Here is a 14,467-nt window from a genome sequence, read left to right as displayed (position 1 = left end):
TGAAGAAGCATTTAAGAATAAAGCTTGGCAGAAGGCAATGGAAGAAGAAGTTACAGCCTTAGAGCAGAATCAAACTTGGGAACTATTACCAAGACCAAGAGACATAAAACCCATTTCCTGCAAGTGGGTTTATAAAATAAAGCGTCGCCCAGATGGATCAATTGAAAGATACAAGGCTCGTTTGGTGGCTCGATGGTTCTCACAACAATATGGACTGGACTATGATGAAACATTTAGTCCAGTGGCGAAGATAACTATTATACGGGTGCTGCTAGCTCTTGCAGCTAGTAAATATTGGAAATTATGGTAGATGGATGTGAAAAATGCTTTCTTGCACGGAGAATTCGACCGGGAGATCTACATGAACCAACCAAAGGGATTTGAGGATGCAGCTAATCCCAATCATGTGTGCAAGCTGAGAAAAGCTCTTTACGGATTGAAGCAGGCACCAAGAGCCTGGTATTGTAAGATTGCTGAATTTCTTACCCGAAGTGGTTATTCAGTTGCAAATGCAGACTCAAGCCTGTTCGTTAAAGAAAAAGAAAGGAAGCTGGCAATTGTGTTGGTTTATGTGGATGACTTGATCATCACCGGGGATGACGAAAGAGAAATCCATCAAACAAGAGAAAACCTATCGGTACGATTCCAAATGAAAGAACTGGGGGAGCTTAAACACTTCTTGGGGCTAGAAGTTGATCGCATAAAGGAAGGGTTGTTCCTCTGCCAACAAAAGTATACAAGAGATATACCTCAAAAGTTTGGCATGTTGGAGTGTAAGCCAGTATCAATGTCAATAGAGCCAAATGCCAAGATATGTGCTCATGAAGGAAAAGAGTTGGACGATGGAACGATGTATCGACAACTAGTAGGTAGTCTTATCTACCTAACTTTATCTCGGCCTGACATTGCTTATGAAGTTGGAGTTATGAGTCGACACATGCAAAGTCCGAAGAAACCTCGTTTGGATGTTGCCCGACGAATCTTGAGATATGTCAAAGGTACAATTGACTATGGTCTCTTGTATAAAAGAGGAGAAGACTGCAAGTTGGTTAGATATTGTGATGCTGACTATGCAGGAGACCATGATACTTAAAGATCAACCACTGGGTATGTGTTCATGCTCGGGTCAGGACCAATATCATGGTGCAGTAAAAGACAACCAACAGTATCATTGTCAACCACGGAAGCGGAGTACAAAGCAGCGGTCGTAGCAGCTCAAGAAAGTACATCGTTGGTACTCCTAATGGAGGACTTACATCAAAACGTTGACTATGCGGTACCACTTCACTGCGGCAACCAATCTGCAATTCGACTGGTAGAAAATCTAGTATTTCATGCTAGAACAAAGCATGTGGAAGTGAATTATTACATTATCAGAAAAAAAAAAGTCTTGACGGAAGAAATTGGGATGCGACAGATGAAGACCGATGACCAAATAACAGACTTGTTCACCAAAGGGCTGAGTATTGGAAAATGTAAAGGTTTTCGCTGTTAGCTTAACATGGTACGAAGAATGAGGGCTAGTGCTGAGGGGGAGTGTTAAAGATCATCACTAGCCCAATAGAACAAATATTATCTAGAAGACTTTAGCTTGTTCTAGAATGCTCTAGAAGATTCTAGAACATTATGAAAGACTATGGAAGACTCCGGAATATACCGGAAGAGTCTAGAATACTCTAGAACAACATGGAAGACCCTGGAAGGTTATGGATCATTCTAGAAGACACTGGAGTAACCTAGACCTCTCCAGAACATGCTAGAACGTTCTAGAAACATATGGAAGCTTATAGAGTATGTTAGATAGTTCTAGAGTTATCTAGTATGTAGTAAGTGTATACTAGTATCTAGAACCTTCCTAGCAGGCCTATAAATAGGTGTAGAGCTCATTTGCTCCAAACCATCCAAGAAAGCCTCAAAGAAAGCAAAGTGTGTAGTAGTCTCACAAAGTGTAAGTTCTTCCTAAGTGTCTTAATAAAAGTATTGTTGTTTCCCATATAAAGAGTCGTGTTCAACAGACAAAATTTTTGAGGAAACACATAATTGTATTGAAATAATATTATTAGGTAAATGGAGAGATGCTGGAGGGAGGCGAGGTGATGGAGTATCAATGAAACTGATTCCTTTGAAGCTCCTTGTGGAACTTTGCATAACTTGGACTCATACAACCCATGATGTATTGTTTAGAGAATCATTCGAAGCAAACCTTTAAAATTTGGGGAAAAATTTTCATTTTTCCTAAAAAAGATACTAAAGAAACGCAAATTAACATCTAGTCATTAATGAATGCTTGCATTACACGCCATTTCTCCTAACAAGCTTAAACATCCCAATTTCTATCAAAACAATTAGCTCATTTGTTTCAATAACCCTAGAAATGACAACATTCTGATATTAGCTTCAATAATTTTTAATTAACAAAAATTATAACGACCATTACAATACTCACAAGCTTAATTGCAACAAATTTAATCATCTCGGCAATAGTACATGGAAAGCAAAATAAATGAAATCGAATGTTACCTAAACAATTCAAATGAAGCAAAACAGAAATTAACATACCAATGTCTGGTTTTTCCCATACATAAACACCTAGAAGCTCCTAAAACAGATAATTGTAAAATACCTGAACATAATCCGTGCATGAACATGCCATTCAAAGAAAATAGTAGGCTAGTCGCTAACACTAATCTCTGTCGTAGGTAGATGTGGAATCGCAACTAGCAAATTAGCAACAAGAGAATGTGAAATGTAGATGTGTGTATATGAAATCGATTAATCGAAGAAGATGCAATCGACTCAGCCAAAGCCAAACTCTTCAAGCCATAACTTACGTTGTTTTCGATCTCAAGGAAATAGCGTACAGAGGTATTACGATAAATAACAGAAACTGCCCTACACTATACAAATATTTACCAAATTGACCCTGAAGATACGGAAATAGCCAAATTGCCACTAATATTAGTCAAAGTGAATAATTTGAAGTATAGAATAATATTATATAAGTTCCAATGGTAATCCGTTTCAAAACTATCAACGGAGGATTGAAAAATTAATAATATTATAATACGTAGTTATATTAAAGAAGGAATCATAATTAAGGGCGGATTGCAAACTTGTTGAGTTCCTTTGGGTAGTAATGTAACAGATTACCAACCAAATGGATTATGTTGTTAAACCGTATGGAAATCATAGTAAAATCCTAATAATTAGGCTTTTTATTCCATGAAAATCCGTCTGTATTATGTCGCTGTTTTCGACAAATTTTTATGTCGCTAAAATTCGATTGGCATTACAGTTGTTTTCTAGTAGTGAATTTAAATCGAACGTATGCTTACTTAAGTATTTTGCAACCCATAAACAAAAGAAATACTTTACGCTTATGTTGTATTACTATTTGTATAATCTAGTTTTTCACTAGAAGACAATACACCATGAATATGATTCTTATTTTACTAGGAAGTACCCTAAAAACATAAAAACCACAATATAATCATGGAATACAGTTTGTTAAAAGAAAATAGGCCAAATTTACTTAAAAATACCTTGTAATTTGTTTTACTTTTACTTTTTTCTTTTTTTTTTTTCTAATTGAAGATATTTTTTCTGATATAACAACTGAGAGTTTCTTTTCATTTAAGAAAAAAACATTATATAAACTTTAAATTCTATGAAAATCACTATCGTATAGAATTAATTCGGTTTAGCCACTCAAATAATTTTGCTTATGATTTAGCTGATAAAACTTTGATTTTTTTTTTTTAAAAAAAAAACCACCACTATCTATTGCTTCTTGCAATTTATAACTGGAAAAAACTCATAGCTGTTTTTTTTAGAAAAAAGAAATCTATGTCATTAATTATAAAAAAATCTTACAATGGCCAAACAAAAAAATCAAACAACAAATAGGTTCTATGGAATTTGTCCAAGAAAATACACAAAAACCTAGAGTGGAAAACAGAAAAAACAAATAAATAAAGAAAAATCACAACAGTCAATGAAAGTCAAAGTGACAACACTCAATGAAAGTCAAAGTGACAAGAACTCTGTTTTCAACTTCTTGGAACAGAGTTCTCTATTTTTGTTATGTTTTTAATCTAACTTTCAAACATAGTCTTCCTATACAAAACAAACAACCATGCCTCATAGGATTTCACTTCATGAAAACCGACACTTCTCTTTCTCTTTGGTTTGAATCAGGTCTAGAAAACAAGTAAATATCAGAAAATATATCATATAAGAATTTCTATTGAGTTTGCCTTTAGAAATTAAGAGAATGGGCCTAGTTTGAATGATTGAAAAGATGCTACATATAAAAATCATTGAAGCTTTACAGCTTAGATCATCAGCAGGAGTTCTGCACTTAACTTCCATGAATGATTGTTGGAAAGTAAAGTCATTCACCTATAAATCAAGATTCCATTTCAAGCAAATTTAGAACAAGTAAAATTAAGTAAATTTTGGAAACCACTGTCTATTAAAGATTGTTTAAGATCGCATAAGGGTTTATCAGTCAGAAAGAAACAAACCTTGTAAACTAGAAGCAACAACATATAAATGTCTTCCTTTGTAAACCATCATCAGTTTGATCTTTTACTTCCTCTGGATGCTTTCATTTCAAAATTCATGGCTGTAAGTGGTGGAAATGTGAGAAAAATACATTCGAACTCAATTAATAAGCCATCAATTTAAACAAAAGAAGTCCAAGGCAAACAGAGGGTCATACCAGAAGTGAAGGCAACAAGTTTTCTGGTAGATCTTTCGTCTTCGGGCAGTTCTCAATGAAGAGACGTTGGAGGGAGGTGAGGTGTTGGAGTCCCGTTGAAACCGATTCCAGTTTCTCAAATCCTTCTATGCCAAATATAGTAAGAGATGAAGGAAGAAGATGTGACAATTGATCAAACTTTTTCATGTCATCATATGGTCCGGCTTGTAATCTTAGGTTAACAAGTGATGTTGGAAAATTCTGTGGGCCCCACTCTGAGATGGGCTTCTTCAACCCTCCTATTCTCAGGTAACACAATTTGGGAGGCCAAAGCCCACGAGGAAAGGATGCATCCATACTTGTACACTTTTCTATCCTGAGATGTGTTAACGAGGTGAGATTTGGCAAGTCATGGTCAGGAAATAACTCCATACTTGGACACTCTATTATTGCCAACCTGACGAGGTTAATGAAGTAACCCAGCGCAATGATCCATTTCAGATTTTGCCATTTATATATATGTACTGATCGAAGCATCTGCATTTTTGAGTTTATAAGCATCCCTGTCTTCTCTCTTCCTCCCAACTCCTTTTCCAATAGTTTCTTGCAACCAGTAATGAGAAGTTCCTTAAGCTTCTGCCCTCCTCCTGTTGGGAAGGAGACCGATGTAATTGAATGACAATCACCAATAGTCAATTCCTCCATGCTATCTGGACAACTGCAATGCTCCAAGTTGTTACATTTCCATACTTTCAACCTCCTAAAAGATGTTAGGCTGCTCCCACTATTAATATTATCCTCTTCTTTCTCCCCTAAACTCATCAAATTTTCACATTCATATAAATCCAAATTCTTTAAATTCATAAGAACCTTACTTGCCTCTGCTTCTGATTCCCACAAATATCTTATTTCATTACAAGAACGGATGCTTATTTCTTCTACATCCCCAAGACACCCTATCACACCTCTCCACAGTTCATCAGTAAGCCCTGACATGGCAATTATTTCCAACTTGGTGATTGTTGAAGCTACATCAACAAGGTTTTTCAAGACACCATGATCACATTTTCTTAGTTTCAAAATCCTTAGTGAAGGTAGTGCTTCAAGGGAGAGCCGAACCAGATTAGGACAATCTAAAATTCGAAGCTCTTGAAGGTAATGAAACGCCCCACTATTTGTTGACCATTCCTCCCATCCTGACATACTAGAAAACCGTAGGATTTCAAGTGAAGGAAATGCAAGGTCGGTCCCAAGAAACTCCAAACCTACAACCTTCACCTTACTCATCTTACCAATAAACAGCTCCTTCAATGATGGCAGTTGCCCAAGTCTTGGTAGAGACGTACATTCTTCACAGCCATCTATCGACACTTTAGTCAACCGAAGAAACGAGGGACCCCCAACCCAATTTGGAAACTCTGTACCCCTATATGACGTAATTCCGAGTTTCTCTAGAGTACCGTTATGAGGCCTCAGCTCATTAAGGATCTCTTTTTCAAGTAATTCCGTTCCAAGAACATTAAACTCGGAACCCCAATTCAACTCTAACTCAGTAAACCTTTTTTGTGATAAGTTTGCCTCACGTGCATCCATTGCATTCTGCACATTGCCCAGCCCTGCAATAGCAACTTTTCCATGGAGATTTTGCAATTTCTTAAGCTCTTTTATTGCAAAGCCGGAATCACCTCCAATAATGATCTTGGAGAGAGTCTGTAGGCTTTTCAACTTACCAATCCCTAAGGGCATCTTCTTCAAATCAGGAGTATCCCTCATGTCAAAATTCTGCAAATTTTTAAGCTTTGAGAAGCTCTTGGGCAACTTAATCAATTCATAGCAGCCAGAAACAATCAGCGTCTGTAAATTATAAAGATTGCAGACATTTTCGGGTAAATGTGTGATTAAAGTTCGAGATAGATTAAGATACCGCAACTGTTCATACTACCCACGACTTCTGGTACCTCCCTTATCCTAAGATTACTCAAACTTAAGACCCTTAACAATGGTAACTCCTGAAGTATGTCATTCAGGACCTTATTTGATAAGTAAAATGTTGTCCAAATGTCTACCACCCCAACAGACAATGCTAAAAATGTTCTCAAATTTTTAGCTCCTCTGAATAGCTCGAACCTTTTGTAAACCACATAATCCTCACAAACAAATGACATATGTCGTTGCTTTTTCAAAGGTTCCTTCCCAAATTCCTGTTTTATCTCAATGTCTAACCTTGAAAGAAAGTCTCCAACAACATATGTGGCCAAGTCATTCAGAAGGTCATGCATCACAAACAACGATTTGTCATTAGGAGCATGTTGAAAAAATGACCTTGAAGCAACTCTTCAAAACATTTCTGACCCCACTGTTACATTGAATTTCTTGCAGCAGAGTGTTGCAAAAACCCTTCTGCCATCCACAACAGAACCAACTCCTCTTTGTCAAACACATAGTCCTTGGGGAACAAGGAGCAGTATGCAAACAACAACTTCAAAGTGGCAGAAAGATCATTGTAGCTTAGTCTAAGAACAGGAACAATCTTATCTTCATTTCCTAAACTCCATATCTCATTATCCAATAGAGATTTCCATTCTTCCTCATAGGTTTTTGTCCTCAATAACCTCCCAAGGATTCTTAAAGCCAAAGGCAATCCCCCACAAGTTTTCACAAACCATTCCCCGTATGGCCTTAGTATTGGATGTGAATCAAAGTTAGGTACACCCAATGCGTGTTGAGAAAACAAAGACAAAGCATCTTCTTGTGATAGACATTGCAGGGAGTCTATACTATGCAGAGGGTCTTCATGAGAAAAACCCAGCTGTTTGAGTAATTGCTCCTTCCGAGTAGTCATAATTATTCTACTTCCAGGAGACCTTACAAGAAATGGGCCCACTAATTTCTCCCAATCACCATAGCTTTCAGACCATACATCATCTAAAACTATTAGAAATAGTTTCTTCTGAAGTTTCTTTTTAAGAGCTTCTTGAAGCAGATTTAAATCTGCAAATTCCTTGTTTTCCCCAGTCACAGATTGATAGATAACTCTGCTTATGTTGAGAATACTGAACTCATCAGAAACACAAAAACCCATGCCCTGAGTTCAAAGTGATCCTTCACTTTCTTTTCATCATACAAGAGTCTAGCTAGAGTTGTTTTGCCAACTCCACCCATACCAACTATGGGCACGATGCTGAAGTTTTGACTACCTGTACCTGATTCATCTTTATCCCCCAACAGCTTCTCCAGCAATTTTTTCTTATCATCTTTATGTCCAAAAATACCACTTTCATCTACCAAAGACGCCTCATACCTTTCAATTTTTGGCTTTTCATATGTTATCACACTTAAACCAAGATTATTTTTTGCCTCTACCAGTTCTTGTAACATGGTGGCAATATCATCTAACTTGGCATGCATCCTACTACTTTATGAGAAACTTGTGCAACAACTTGGGATTAGTTTTCTTACCATACTGGTGGAGGCTCCACCCTCCTCGGTCAACTCACGATGAATAGCTTCTGTTGCAAGATCATCAAGTAGGTCGTCTATGTCATAAGCCAAATGATGGAGATCATTCAGCCATCTTTTAACGGCTTCATTAGTTACTTCCTTCTGGGAAGCATCGTTAAGCAGATCTTGGATTTGGTCTAATGTATTCTTCAATTTCTTGAGCTCAGATTCAATTCCTTTGGAGCGAACAATCTTCTTCAAGGCTTCAGATGCAAGCTTTTCAAATACCACTGTCAAGAAGGCAGAAAGAACGATTTCAGCCATCGTTTATGGCAAGAGCAGAGAATATAGTTAGTAGAGATGTGGATGAAATGGATGAAGAGAATGATTTCAATTATCAAGAGATGTTGATGAATTGGATGAACAGAGATCGATTTCAATTATTGTTTACAGTGAATATGTGGATTAAATTAATTCCCACCACAAATTTGTGGGCCCAAAAGTTGCAAGTTGCAATTAAGGAGTTTCAACGAAAAGATAAAGAGATTAAAATTCTTTAACAAAACATTGCGAACTGAAACTTCATTGTCGATGTAAGAATTACATGGACCGATAATTCTTTGCATCAAAGAAAAATGATGAACAACTAAACCCACTCCTCAGTCAGCCCATGAGGACAAAAATCATATATTCTTCATGGCCTTCTTCTCTTTCTACTTCCGCCAGCGTTTCTCCAATGTTACCAACTCCGACGATTCTGACGCCGGCAGCCATCAGTTGATGCTACATTTTGATAGAGACAAACATTGCGGACCATGATGTTTAATGTGAAGAGTTAAAGAATTGAAGCCAGTGGCGATTCCACGGCGGAGACGGAAATTTCTGAACTGCCCATGATTCGTCACTGGTCAAAATTTTTATGAGTATTGGCGGTGGGGCCACTTGATTTACATTTCCGTTTAGATAAAGATGAAAAAAAGATGTGAGGTCCTCGGCTTAGGTTATTCTATTCAAAGTAATTATTGTGTTATTGTATGCATAAATGTGGGCCAATCAATTTTACTTATTTTAAGAAAGTGATTAATATATATTTTTGAATTAAATATAACTCAAAAATATCATCTAATTTAATTACAAGGATATTTTAGTCAATTAATATAGATTTAATAAAGGAAAATCGCATATTTTAAGGGATCATAGATTCTATTAATTTTAAAAATCTGATTTTACGAATTATAATTCTTTTAATTCGGACATTCTGACGGAATATGTTTATGAGTATATTTCAAAATAAAAATATTCTTGAACCATAAATAATAAAAATATTCTTAACCCATTTCTTGATCATGACTTTAACAACTTCTTGTAGAATAACAAATTCTTAAACAATCAATTGAAGAATAAAAACAAAAAATACATAATTTCTGATAGAATACGGGTAACAATTGTTAAGAATTACATCAGAATGTTACACTTATTAATAACAAAAAAACACAATATATAAATCATTCTACCAGAATATACTATTATATATAGTTTTTTCAATACATTGTATATTATTATGGTAGAATAATCCATTCTTTTTTGGAAGATTGATGGTCTTTGTTCATCTTCATCCCATACAATATTCATCTTCAAGATTCTATTCTGACAGAATCAGAATTCAAGCTTTCATTCCAGTAGAATCGGAATTCGTGATTCTATACCGATAGAACTACAATCGTAGAAAATACACAAATCACAAAGGAAATATTGACATTTAATTCCCACAGAATCGGAATTCGCCACCATCTGTAGCAGTGCAAAGAAGGGATAAAAATGGTAAAAATCCGAGAAATTTGAAAAGAATTTCGGATATTGGGTAAAATGAAAATATAACCCATATTCTTCAATTTGACGCTGAAAGTGTGAGAGGATGGTTAAATCTGTGAAGTCTGTAAACATTTGAGGACCGGAATAGTTAAAACGTTGAAGTTGCATGGACCAAGACTGTAACATCAGTCATCTTCTTCATACGAACAAAAAAGCACACGCTTTTGACTCCTAAAAGTCAAAATCAAATTTCCGTTTACAATCCTCTGATCTAGTTTCTGAAAATGACGAAATTGATGACCGACAATTCCATTTTCCATCTCGATTGTGTTGTGCAAATCCGAATTCAATTTTATTCCAATAAAAATTCCGATTTCAATGTTGATACTCGAAATTTTGATGTCTATAACGATGAACAGAAACCGATTTTGAGTTCCAGATGCGAAATTCCCTTTTCGCTGTAATTGTGACTTTTGATTTCTAAAATCAACAAGATTTCCGTTTCAATTTTGAGTCCATAACTCTAATCTTGGGTATTTAAATCGAACAACAAGAGACTTCAAATTCTTGAGTAATCAATCAAGATTCCAAGACCTGTTCATATCAAAATGTAACAACGAGTTCCGATTTTGGAGACAAAATCACAAACCTTTGTTTCCAGTTGATGTCGATACGATTTCAATTCCGACTCCAAATTGATGAACCGAAAGCGAACCTAATTCAATTGATTACCGGCGGCCATAACAGCGAATTGCGACTGGAGATCGGCGGCAACAACAAACAATAGTGGTGGCGGCAACAACAAATGATGGTGGTAGCGATCTTCTGTGGGCGGGTTGGTCGATGGAGTGACTTCTAGGTTTTATAAACCTGAAGAAATTAGGTTAAAAGTCAATATCATGATTATAGGAATTATTTTTGGAAGTTACTAAACAAATTACTAAATTACCCTTATTTATTTATTTAATTATTTAATTTTTTATTTAATTTTGATTGGCCCACATTTATGCATACAATAACACAATCATTAGTTTAAACAAATGAACCTAGCTCTGAGGTCCTCTATCTATTTTTTTAAATAAACTGAAAATTATAAGATTTTATTTAATAGGTATTTTTACGTTACATCCTTCTTGTTAAAACCTCTCGAACTACTATTTGTTAATTTGTGTTAAGTTACGTAAAGGATAACTACTATTTATTAATTTTTTGGGATAATGACTTAAAATGGTAATATATTGTTGGTTTTGTACACATTTAGTCCTGATTTTTTTTGTTCACATTTTACCCTTGAACTTGTTGTTGTGTGGAAACTCAATATTTGGTGACATGGCTGCCTATGTGGAAACTCATTAAAAGAAAACACTCCTACGTGGATCATCTCTGAGTTCCGTTGATTATAATACGATGCCTAGCCCTAACTTCAATAAAAAAACATTCGAACCCATACCCAAAATCGAAGAAGAAGATCTCGACTCCCAGTTCATCTGGTTCCACGCAAAGAAAGAGGAGCTTTGTGATTGTCGACTCCCAATTCGAATATGCACATCCAATACTAAAGACAACCCTAACAAAAAGTTCAAAGTTTGCCCCAATTCTCTGGTATCCTGATCTTAATTTCCCTCTGTACTTTTGATTTTCCTTCTAATAAATAAGGATTTGGAGCTTCTTACCATCTTTATATTTGATTTCGAAGAAACCAGGTAAGAAGTGTAAGTATTGGGAATGGATTGATGAACCTGTGATTGGGACTCCAGATTTAGAACAAGAACTTGAAGTAGTTAAAGAGGATGTTGCATGTTTGAAGAAAGAAGTTCAAGAGCCGAAGAATAAAGCACATAGTTATAGGGTTGAAATCAGCTGTAATATTATCTGAAAACAGTTGAATAGAGTTTTGTATGATATATTGAATTGTGGTAGTTTGAATGTAGGGATTGAATGGTTTACATGGAATGTATTGAATGGTTTATATTGAATGTATTGAATGGAGTTTGCATATTGAATGAAGTGTTACATGGTACACATTTGATTGTAATTTACATTGAATTTGACTGCAATTTCAACAACAAAAAGACAAGGACAATGACAATTGAATTTGTCTGCAATTTCAACAACCAAATGATAAGGATATTGATAGAAACAAATATGATTCCTAGTAGACAATTGACATATGATTCCCATTATAACCTTCTTAATAAACTAATGAATTAATACCAATAAAGATTGAAAAAGACAAAACACAATTAACATAGGATACTATATTCGATTCCATTACATAAAGGCCATAAAAAGTTGCTAGGTTACAAGCAAGGGTAGCATAGTCAATTACATCAAAAGTTGGCCTAATTAACAAAAGAAAGTCACCATACATAGTGTACTATTACATACTTCCAAAGAAAAAGAAAGCAAGTAACCCTAATCAGTCTAAAGTAGTCTAAAGTAACTGGGATGTCCTCGGTCACTCCTTTGCCATCCTTTCGAAAAACCTGCTTCCTGATTTGTATCTTGTTGATTCTCTCTGAAGGCTTCCTTGCTCTAACACCAAGGCTCGTAGGCACTCTAACACCAAGATTCACAGGCACTTGGTTAACAGGTACTAGATTCACAGGATATTGGTGTTGGATTAGGTGTCTAAGCCCATAACTATTTTAGTTTGTACTTGACTTGATTATGAGCATGGTCCTTTTGGGTTGTCTTCACTCATGCAACTTGATAGGATGACAAGAGGAGAGAGAGAAAGAGAGAGAGAGAGAGAGAGAGAGAGAGAGAGTAGAATTTATTATATGAATAATAATTTGTACTCAAAATGGTTTTATTAATATGTTACAAGTTTAATATATTATTTGGAAATCATATTATTTAATTAGTATTGATCAAAAATTAATTTAGTATTAATTTGGTGATCAAAAGAGACTGATTAAATAAAGGGAACTGATATTACAATTAATTGTTAGTTGTTAGTTGGGCTGATGGACTCCACAGAGTGGAGTGGACGAAATTTATGGGGAAGCCCATAAGATTTCGTCCAAAGGGCTCTAAGGAAGGAGTCCATGGGCTGCTTAAGGCTTAAGCAGTCATATTACGGTTTCCACCAAAAACCTTAGCAGCCACGAGTATAAATAGACCCCATCACTAAGGGTTTTCGGCCAATGCTTCTAAGAGACCCTAAGAGCCGAAAATCTTCCCTCTCCTAAAGTCATCTTGTTGCTTGAGTGTTTGTGACTCCATTAGAGGTGCAACACTTGAGGCACTAAGCTTTCAAGAGTCAAGATCAAGGAGGTTTGTGATTGTTATTGCTACATAACAATCAAGGTAATGATTCTAACGCTAATCATATGTTAATTTCAGATTTGTATCCTAGTCAGTTAGGGTTTATTGCTTTGGTATTCAATTTTGTATGTTTACTTAGAAAAACCTAGATCACAACAATTATGGCTGCATCAACACCATAAGAATGATGTTATGCTAATAACCCAACAATTGGTTGATATGTACTTCATTCACAGGAACTTGATTCACAGGATCTTCATTTACATGCTCTTGATTCACAGGGACATTCTCTTGAATGACAGGCTCTTGATTCACAGGGACATCCTCTTGAGTTATAGGATCTTGATTGACATGTGTAGGAGCACTTGGAGCTGGAGTGCTTGGACCGACTTGTGAAGGATAGCTTTTTGCATTACTCTTCTTTCTTGCTTTACTTGGACCTGCTTCAGAAAGACCCCTCATTGGACATGTAGCTTTGTTGTGTCCAGTTTCATTACAAATTATACATCTGTGTTGAACACTTGCCCTGCTTATAGTATGCCTTGTATTCCCACCGAGTTCATTTTCTGCTTGGTCTCTTTTTCTTTTCACACACGGCCTACCAGGTAACCTCCTCCTAATAGGAGGTAGTATCCGGTGAACATTAGGCATGTGGGGCCACAATGTACTATCATTCAGGGGATGTATGGTGTACTCATAGGCCCTAAGAAATGCAGATTTAGTAAACCACTCTGCAACATATTCCTCTGGATCAAGATTCAAAGAAGATATGGCACATATGACATATACACAAGAAATTCTGGTCAATTGCCAACCTCTGCATCCACATTCTCTCTTCTTTAAGTCAACACCATACTTTTCATTACATTGCACAACTTAAAACTGTTTGTATCCACTAACATATGGTGCCCAGAATCTGTCAATAGAAAAGTTAGTTAGCACTTGCATGTACAAAAAGTAACTAAAAGTGCTTGTAACAACTAACCTTCTCAACTTCTTTAGTTCACCAAGCTTCCTTCTGATAATTGGACAAATTGTCAAATTCTAGCCCAATCCTTTCCCTTTCTACATGTACAATCTTTCCGTCACAAATACCCTTATGCCCTCCAACATAGTGATTGTCACAACTAGCAAATTAGAGTTATGATTTCTATCCTTGTACAAGATAATTTCTTTGTGTAATCTTGTAACCCTATGTTTCGTATAAGTCAAACTTCAATGTTATACAAGTTTATACATCCA

At 35.9% G+C, this 14,467-nt stretch overlaps 1 pseudogene across 1 annotated transcript; it reads right to left on the bottom strand.

The window, feature by feature from the left end:
• Positions 1–3,948: 3,948 nt before the first annotated feature.
• LOC145167556 (putative disease resistance RPP13-like protein 1) lies at positions 3,949–8,561 on the bottom strand (annotated as a pseudogene). Its single transcript, XR_013741230.1, has 3 exons — positions 4,724–8,561; positions 4,527–4,627; positions 3,949–4,401 (listed from the first exon to the last, which is right to left on the bottom strand). The product of XR_013741230.1 is annotated as a putative disease resistance RPP13-like protein 1 (transcript).
• Positions 8,562–14,467: the final 5,906 nt, after the last annotated feature.

This window comes from Lactuca virosa, chromosome 3, assembly GCF_052849685.1.
Source record: "Lactuca virosa cultivar CGN04683 chromosome 3, Lactuca_virosa_CGN04683_v6, whole genome shotgun sequence".
Classification (NCBI taxonomy): Eukaryota; Viridiplantae; Streptophyta; class Magnoliopsida; order Asterales; family Asteraceae; genus Lactuca; species Lactuca virosa.
Note: the sequence above shows the minus strand (reverse complement) of the source record. Positions and strands in the feature narration are given on the sequence as shown.